Here is a 9079-nt window from a genome sequence, read left to right on the forward strand (position 1 = left end):
GGCAGGAAGAACAACATGTCTGATACAGGCCCAGAAGCCTCGGACACACACGACCCGGAGGCCAGAGAAACTGATGACAAAAGTGATGGCAAACCCTCGAACAAGACAGTGCTGGCTGCTATTGCTGCTCTAAGTGCGGAGGTAAACTCAATAAAATCCGATGTCTGTGCCAGCATAGAGAGTCGCAGAAATATCGGTGGCCATCAGAAGTGAGATCTCATCCCTGAATCAAAATATTCAGAAGTCCATTTTAGCAAACAGAATTAACTGTCAGAGGCCCAAACCAGGAGACCAGTGTACCCGGCAAGGCTGATGGTGACACATGAAGATGTAAAAATGTCATTCACCGACCCGAAGGAAGCTCATGAATTCGTTGAGAAGCGTTTTAGTCTACCTCCGTAGGCTGCGGAAAGATGTAGGCTGCTTTAACGCGCGGAACCTATTCCATGATGGAAAATTGTGAGTAGGCCTATGTGGATTCACACCACCGTTATATACATTATTTGTTTGGTCATTATTGTAATTATTATTTGAATACTTTCTGGAGTAACATTCACGCAACACTAATTTGTATGGTGTTGGCTAGATATGTTTTTGATCTTTGTTTATAGGTTACTTTTCCTGGGAGAATGCCACAGGTTGCTTGGGAAGGGGCCCACCCAGTTCACGGCTTTGAGAAGCTCTTTCCATGGGTCAAATCAATCTAATCAAACAGATCCTCACTTATAGCACTCCAAGATGGCAATGCCTGATGACCGGAATATAGAGGATAAGTGTAAAGGTCTAACTTTCGCTAGCTCGAATGTGTGAGGTTTAAATAATCCTATAAAGAGAGGCAAGGTTTTTGCTCATCTTAAGTCATTAACACCGGATATAATATTTCTACAGGAAACGCATTTGAAGAATGATTCTCATACTAGGCTAAAATGTAAATGGATTGGAAATGTATACCAGTCAACATTTCCCTCTAAAGCAAGAGCACAGCAATAATGACAAAGAAGGGCGTCCCCCTTTATTCATAAAGCCACAATATCTAATAAAGAGGGCAGATTTGTGATCGTTAGTGGTGAAGTGCATTCTACTTATTATACTTATATTATTTTACTAATTTTATATTATTTTACTAATTTTATATTAAATTTTCATGCTCTTATCTTTTTTTTGTATTATTCTTTACACTTGTTAAAGCACTTTGTAACTTGTTTTTGAAAAGTGCTCTACAAATAAGGATTATTATTATATTATTATTACTTCCCTCACCTTGGTAAATATATATGCAACTAACACAGACAATCCATCATTCTTTAAGAATGTGAAAGGGAGTGATGTCTATATTCCAGATATGTCTCAAACTAACCTTATTATTAGAGGGGATCTTAACTGTGTGCTGGATCCTTACCTAGACAGGTCCTCCAATAGCAGAACCGAGAGAAGTAACTCAAGTGTCTTCCTTAACACCTTCATCAACAACACTAATATGTCAGACATCTGGAGAACTGCTAATTCGTCTAGTCGAGATTACTCCTTTTATTCCGCAAGACATAATTCATATACTAGGATAGACTATTTCCTCATTGATGCGAAATTGATGCCACACGCTGCAAATGCAAAATATCACAATATTGTGATCTCAGATCATGGCCCTCTCACCTTCACCTTAAACATTCAGAGCATGATGAAACCACACAAACTGTAGGCTTAATACATTGTTACTGACTGAAAAAGAGTTCTGTGACTATATAAAAGCACAAATAGCTCTTTTTTTCGATACTAATGATAATTCAGAGACCACTCCCTCTATACTCTGGGAGACATTTAATGCTTTTCTTAGAGGTTGTGTTATCTCATTTGAAGCGTCCAGAAAGAAGAAAAATAGGGCAAAATTACTTGAAATAGATCAGTCAATCAGTCAGTTAGACAGTCAGAACGCTCGGACACCAAGTAATGACCTGTACATAAAAATTTTACCCTTGAAATATGAATATAATAAAAAAAAAAGTTGGCAAGGCTGTTTTTCCAAACAGAAACACTTTGAGTTTGGTGACAAACCTCACAGACTTCTAGCACAGCAACTTAGAAAACAAGAAAATGATCGCACGATTCATAAAATTAAATCTGATAGAGGGGAGATTCTGAAAAAGCCCAAAGAAATCAACGATCGATTTCTCCAATTCTACACAACTTTGTATGCATCCAGAGATAATACTCTAGACTATGCAAGAATTCAAGATTTTTTAAATAAATGCAATCTCCCTCAGTTAAGTGAAGAAGAGACAGCTCAGTTAGATTCTGTAGTATCTCTGGAAGAAATCAAAAGGGCCATAGCTTCACTGAAAAATAATAAAGCCCCAGGTCCTGATGGCCTTCCTGTGGAGCTATATAAAAAATTCAAAGAAACTCTATGTCCATATCTACATAAGATATTTGCCCAAGCCCACGCTGTTGGGAGTCCTGCCTTATCTGAAGCAGTTATTACAGTAATATATAAAAAGGGTAAGGACCCAGAAGAAGTTGGCTCTTATCGCCCTATCCCTCTATTAAATCAGGACAGAAAACTGTTTTCTAAAGTCCTTGCTAACAGATTGAATCCCCTTTTACATAAACCGATACATCCAGATCAGACTGCATTTATACCAAATAGAAACTCTTTCTTTAACCTTAGACGACTATTTAATATTATATACTCGAATGATAGATCAAACAAAGAACAAGCCATTTTGTCTCTCGATGCAGAAAAGGCATTTGACCAAGTTGAATGGCCCTATCTGTTTGAAATTTTAAAAAGTTTCAAATTTGGGAAAATATTCATCTCAATGGTCAGACTCCTTTATACCAATCCATCTGCACGAATCCTCACGAACCATGTACTATCTCCCTGTTTTAATCTGCACAGAGGAACAAGGCAAGGATGCCCCCTATCCCCTTTAATTTTTGCCCTTGCGATCAAGCCTCTCGCTGAGAGTATCCGAACAGACCCCCTGATTCAGGGTTACATTACAGAAAATGCTGTTCATAACATATCGCTATATGCGGACGATGTTCTGTTATATATCACTCAACCACAAATTACTATTCAACGAATACTCGATCCAATTAACTCATTTGGAACTTTCTCTGGATATAGGATAAACTGGGGCAAAAGTGTACTTATGCCCATACGAGTACAGAACATGTCCTGGCTATTGAACCTCCCTTTTAACATTTCTCTTGAGAAATTTACATATTTAGGAATCCAGATTAAAAAACACCACTTCTCTCTATTCAAGGAAAACATCCCTCCATTATTAACTAAGCTGCAGTCTAATATCCAATTTTGGATGAAACTTCCAATTTCATTACTTGGCAGAATTAATGCCATTAAAATGATTTTTCTGCCCCAGTTGTTATATTTATTTCAGAATAGTCTTTCTTCCCAAGTCTTTCTTTAGACAATTAGACACAATTGTGGTTCCGTTTTTGTGGAGCTATAAAACACACGGAATCAGCAGGAGACACCTTAGTAAATCTAAAGAGAGAGGGGGCTTAGCATTTCCGGACTTTTTGTTCTATTACTGGGTTTCACATATTAGAATCATGACATATTGGTTACATGATACCGCAACTATACCAAGCTGGCTTGTTAAGGTAAGGGACACATGCAGACCTTATTCCATGGGAGCCATTCTTCTGTCTCCCCTCACCATAGACAAATCCTTATACCAATCCAAGGTAATGATACACACTACACTGTGTATTTGGAAACAAATCAGGTCACACTTTAATCTGGAACTGATATCTTACGCTTTACCAATTGCTAAAAATCCTACCTTTATACCATCTACTTTAGATAACACTTTTAAATCCTGGAAGAAGGTAGGTATCAACACAATAAGAGACCTGTACATTGAAGGCACTTCCTTCACACAATTACAGAGTAAACACAGACTGTCAGGAAGTAACTTCTTTAGATTCCTGCAAGTAAGGGACTATGTGAGAAAACATCTAAATGATTTTGAGACTTTTGGAGGCTCCAGTCTTGATAGGTGCCTCGAGCTTTCACCTTGCTCTGAATCTACATGTTGCATATATGACATCCTACAATCCATCAACCCAGCTGTTTCCACTCCAATAAAAATTAAGTGGGAAGAAGGTTTGGAGAACATCCATTGTTGCTCTAACAATGCAAGACACCGTTTAATCCAGTTTAAAATCTTACACCGCCTCCGCTACTCTAGAGAGAGGTTACATAGAATATACCCTGAGATTTCCCCTACTTGTGTCAGGTGTTCTTTGACGGACCACACATTACTTCATAGCTTTGCTCTATGTCCTCATGTCCAATCCTACTGGACCAATATTTTTGAATTACTATCCAGAATGATACATATAGAGCTGAAACCGGAAGTACACGCTATTATCTTGGGAGCATACGACGATACTATGAAATTGAGTAATACTCAGCAGTCTTTTCTATCCTATAGTCTCATTTCTGCAAAAAACTAAACTGCTTCTTACACATTGGAAAAGAAAAGAAGTCCCCACTACAAAGATGTGGCTTAGTGACTTCACAAACACACTACACTTAGAAAGAATAAGATACTCTTATGGACAAGCTTCCTTACTTTGACATGATTTGGACACCTCTCACTCTCTATCTTGAACATGTGCCCCAAGAGTAATATTTTCCCTCTGACATCAGCTGAGCAGTGAGCCGACGGTGGGATAGGGTGGTTGGGGTAGGGTGGGATCAAACTGTTCTTGTGTGGCATATTATTATTATTACAATTTTTTTTCTTTCTTCCTGTATTTTGTTTTTGTTTGAACTGATTTTTTTTTCTTTTCTTATTTAACATGTGTTAATGACGCATCCTCATTTAACTTCATTACAACTAAAGAAGGAAAAAAAGAGCACTTTATGTTGTGACCATCTACTGTATGTCAATATGGCTGTATAAAGTACAGCTGTACTTGCATAAATGCCATTTGCTCAAGTAAAACATACATGACAAAAAAAAAAAAAAAACATAGTAGCAGCTAATGTAGCCTCAAACAGAGATAAGAAGGGAGTAAGAAGGGGGCTACAGAGGTCGGGTAAGCCCACATCTTTCTAACTCCACACCCATAGATTATTTTCATTTTCAAACTTGTTGTTGCTGCTGAATTGTGACCGCCGCTGCTAAAATTTCACCCATCACACTCATTATTATATCAATGGGCTACTACTTTTCACTCACACACTACGTGGCATGGTAACACTCATCGCTTGGCTCGCTTCCTCTCCTCATTCTTCAAAGGACATCTATGTGACAGGTGTTGTTATAAGAGCTGTGTAACTCCGAATCGGGAGGTGCGTAACAAGTGTTTGATTGTTTGAGCGGCAAAAAGTGATGGTGAACTTGAGCGGAGGAAAATATTCTGGCAGTAAATGTACTGTGCTGGTTACTGTGCGTTACCTTCTCAAGACCAAGAAAAGGCTGTCTGTTGTTTCCCCAACTGGTGGAAAAGTGAAGCCGGTTTGCACTAGCTAATATCTCCCCTCCCTTTCACATTGTGCAGCTGAGTAGGAAAGCTTCTACAGAAGGCTGCGTCTTTTGGCTGCTATGTAACTTACTACCTACTTGTAAAATGTAGAGAACATCAGGTAAAAACTTCAGACTAAACTGGTGTAGCCTACAGCTCTATCCTGTACAGACTGGTTCATCCTAAATTATTTTTCAGTTTTCAGATGAGTCTGAAAAAGTGGTTGTTAGGAAAAGAAAGGACAGTGGTAACTGGAGGGCAAAAAAAGCAAATTAGTGATGCAAAGTAGTCCTTTTAAACTAATGAGGAGATGTTTCTTTTTGGATTTTAATGTGCAAATAAAATGCACCTCAGAAGGGAGGTGGTTTCTAATGTTGCCTATTTTTTTATATTAATGTCTATACATTAATAACCAAAACATGCTGTGCCATAAATGTAAAATCACTGTGGAGAGCATCATAACCAACCAAATTACTTTCCCCAAATCTAATGGTTGTAGTTCCTCCCCAGTAGATTGTTCTTTGGGTGTTGCTTTTCCAAATATTTGTTCAGAGATATGGTGAAAATAATGTCCCAATATGATGCAAAATCACATTTTTTTCATTGGAAAAATGAGAACCCCCAAACCCCCCCACCCCCCTGACCATGACTACCATGACTACCACCAAAACATTCATCTAAAGCTTACATAAAACTATGGGAAAACACTGAAATTTTAAAGTGGTGGTATTATGCTTTTTGGCTTTTTCCCTTTCCTTTATTGAGTTATTTATCTTTTTTGTGCATGTAACAGGTTTGCAAAGTGAAAAAGCCCAAAGTCCAGCCCAAAGGGAGTTCCCATCTCCCACAGAAAGCACTGCTCTGAACCGCTTGAAAACAGCTCGTTTGTAGCCCAGCCCTTCACTTCCTTAACTTGTGACGTCACAATGAAAACACGCCATAAAGCTTGCCAAGCGGCTAGCGGGGTCAGGCACGCCCTCAAACCAAGCTAGTCTGAGCAGAGGTCCTTTGGCTCGACTCGCCTTTGTTTGGGTTTCCATTGTAGAAATGTTGCACCTGTTCGTGCTTCCAGGTACTTTTTTTCGTATCACCTCACTTCCATCAAGGTTCCAAGCGAGCTGAGGGATTGTTACGGCCCTAGAGCCGTGGGTCTTTTGTTTTGGCGTGTCTTTCTCCTGTAGTTCTCCAGGTACTGCCCTTCCCCCTCTTGCCGTGCAGCTGCAATTAGTAATGGGCAGCAGCTGCACCTGATCCCCCAATCAGTACCTGGAGGATAAGAGAGCAAGGAGACTGCAGCAGCGGGACTATGTGGCTGGTCTTGAGACACCAGTGTGTGAGGCTGGTCCTGTGGGGGCCAGCCTAGGTGGCTGCCGACCAGTGGGTCAGATGGCGGACCTTGGGTGCAGCAGGAGTGGAGCTGCGTGGAGCTGCGTGCTTGGGTGCAGCAGGAGTGGAGCTGCGTGCTTGGGTGCAGCAGGAGTGGAGCTGCGTGCTTGGGTGCAGCAGGAGTGGAGCTGCGTGCTTGGGTGCAGCAGGAGTGGAGCTGCGTGGAGCTGCGTGCTTGGGTGCAGCAGGAGTGGAGCTGTGTGCTTGGGACTAGCGGAGCTGTGGGCTCGCATACTCCCTTGGAAGAGGGAAGGCGTTGTGTTATTTAATTTAAGTTGCTAGTTTTGTGTTTTGGTTAAAAGCTATATCACCACCTTTGGTTAAGTAGTCTAGTTCTTGGTGTCTCTTCTGTTAATCTGTAAGACATGTTTGTTAATATATATCTATTTGTTTGCGCATAATCTGTTTCCTGTTTCTCTGTTACTCCTCTCCACCTCTGGGCTTGAGCCACGTGAGGACAGAACAGGGATACTAAAATGTAACGTGAAAACACGACAGATTGCTGATTGGTCAGAGAGAATATTCACTATTCAATCTTTGTGTGCACCAGACAGAGGCCAGCAACAGAAAGTTTTACAGTTTTCGTATGGAATTTGATCACTAAATCCACTTCTGAGAAGTTTTGAGGTGAGAAATAGATTAGTAGTATTAGTAGATTTAGAATATTATAAGTAATGGTGGAACAAAAATGCTTGAATATTTTCGGAGTTGAGGAGATCCGCAAGTGGCTGCGGGGGATGGCTTTGCCAAGCCACGGGAGGAGCATGTGAGGCCGGCCAGCCGCCCGCTCACACAGCCCTCTGCTCCCGCCGTCACACAGACCACTGCAGCAACAACGGCAGAGGAAAACACAGCTGGAAGGTTTTCATACCGCTTATGTCTTTACATTCTGAGTAATATTGCAACGTTTTACCCGTAGATATATTTTAAGAGCTGGTGTGTGTCGCATTGAACATTATGTCGCGGCAGTTGTGTGTGGCATCGCTATGACAACAAGCTACGTACTATCTCTGGGTACTGTCTGCAATGGAAAACGGAGCAGGGTCGAGTAGAGTCGAGTCTATCGATTAGCGCTATTGCAGCATTTTTCGGCAAGGCAGCATAGATCGTCAGAACACCGGCAACAGTTCAATGTTTAGTCCTAATGGTAAGATGTGGAACAATGATGTGTGGTTGTGGACTTGTGAGAAACTTATACCATCTGCTAGGTTACAGTTGCAGTCTGAAGCGGCTTTGATTTGGATCACACTATCTTGTTTCTTACGACCCGCCCTTCTCTGCTTCTGATTGGCTAGTAGTCTGGAAACTGCGCATGTGCAACTCCCAACTCCCAACACTCTGTAGCTCAAGAGCGTAGAATACAACACATAGGGTGAAAAGAAGAACTGCAGCAATGTGCAGTATGAGGAAAAATATGGTGTTTATTGAAAATTAAACCATGTAAACCTGTTCTGGTACAACCCCTAATTAAGATTTTGAACCTGAAAATGAGCATAATACCACCTCTTTTAATGTATTGCATGCTCATGGACACAAGAGCAATGCTGCTGAGACAGGTTGTGACAGTTTTCCATTCAGACATACTACGCACTATGCTCTCAAAAAAAAATTTCTTCACCTCAGCTGCTACAACTCCGTCCTAGGGCAAACACTGACAACATTTATACAACATACTGTAAACAGACAATGATGAGTAAAGTCAGCAGAGTTCCCTTTTAAGACATGTCACATAACAAGATAAAATGCCAAACAACTTTTTATTATTAGGATTATTGTCGCTTTTCTACCTGTGCCAAACTTTATATGTTTGATAACAGTCCCACCCCGATTTCCTGCAGAATTAATTGGATGGACTTCAAATTTTTTGCAGTGCAATCTAAAGACCTTCAAGCTGTTAACTATGAGTTTTCATTGAACGGCATGTCCATGGTATGGCATCAAAATTCAGTGTTCTGCCATGAAACAGGAAGTTTGTGTAACTAATGTGCCCTAAACTTCGCATTTTTAATAAGACTTCCAGCTGGAGGACAGCTACATGCCAATCACGAGGCATGGTCGTTGTGCCAACTAGTGGCAGCAGGAAGTCCTGGCATGACACAGTGTGGTCCACACTTGATGTACTGGGACATGACATATAATTAGCTAGTGTTGTCTAGCGCCACATAGGGGACACAGTAGGTGATGTGCGTATCAC

This window comes from Micropterus dolomieu, linkage group LG08 (assembly GCF_021292245.1).
Source record: "Micropterus dolomieu isolate WLL.071019.BEF.003 ecotype Adirondacks linkage group LG08, ASM2129224v1, whole genome shotgun sequence".
NCBI classification, from domain to species: Eukaryota; Metazoa; Chordata; class Actinopteri; order Centrarchiformes; family Centrarchidae; genus Micropterus; species Micropterus dolomieu.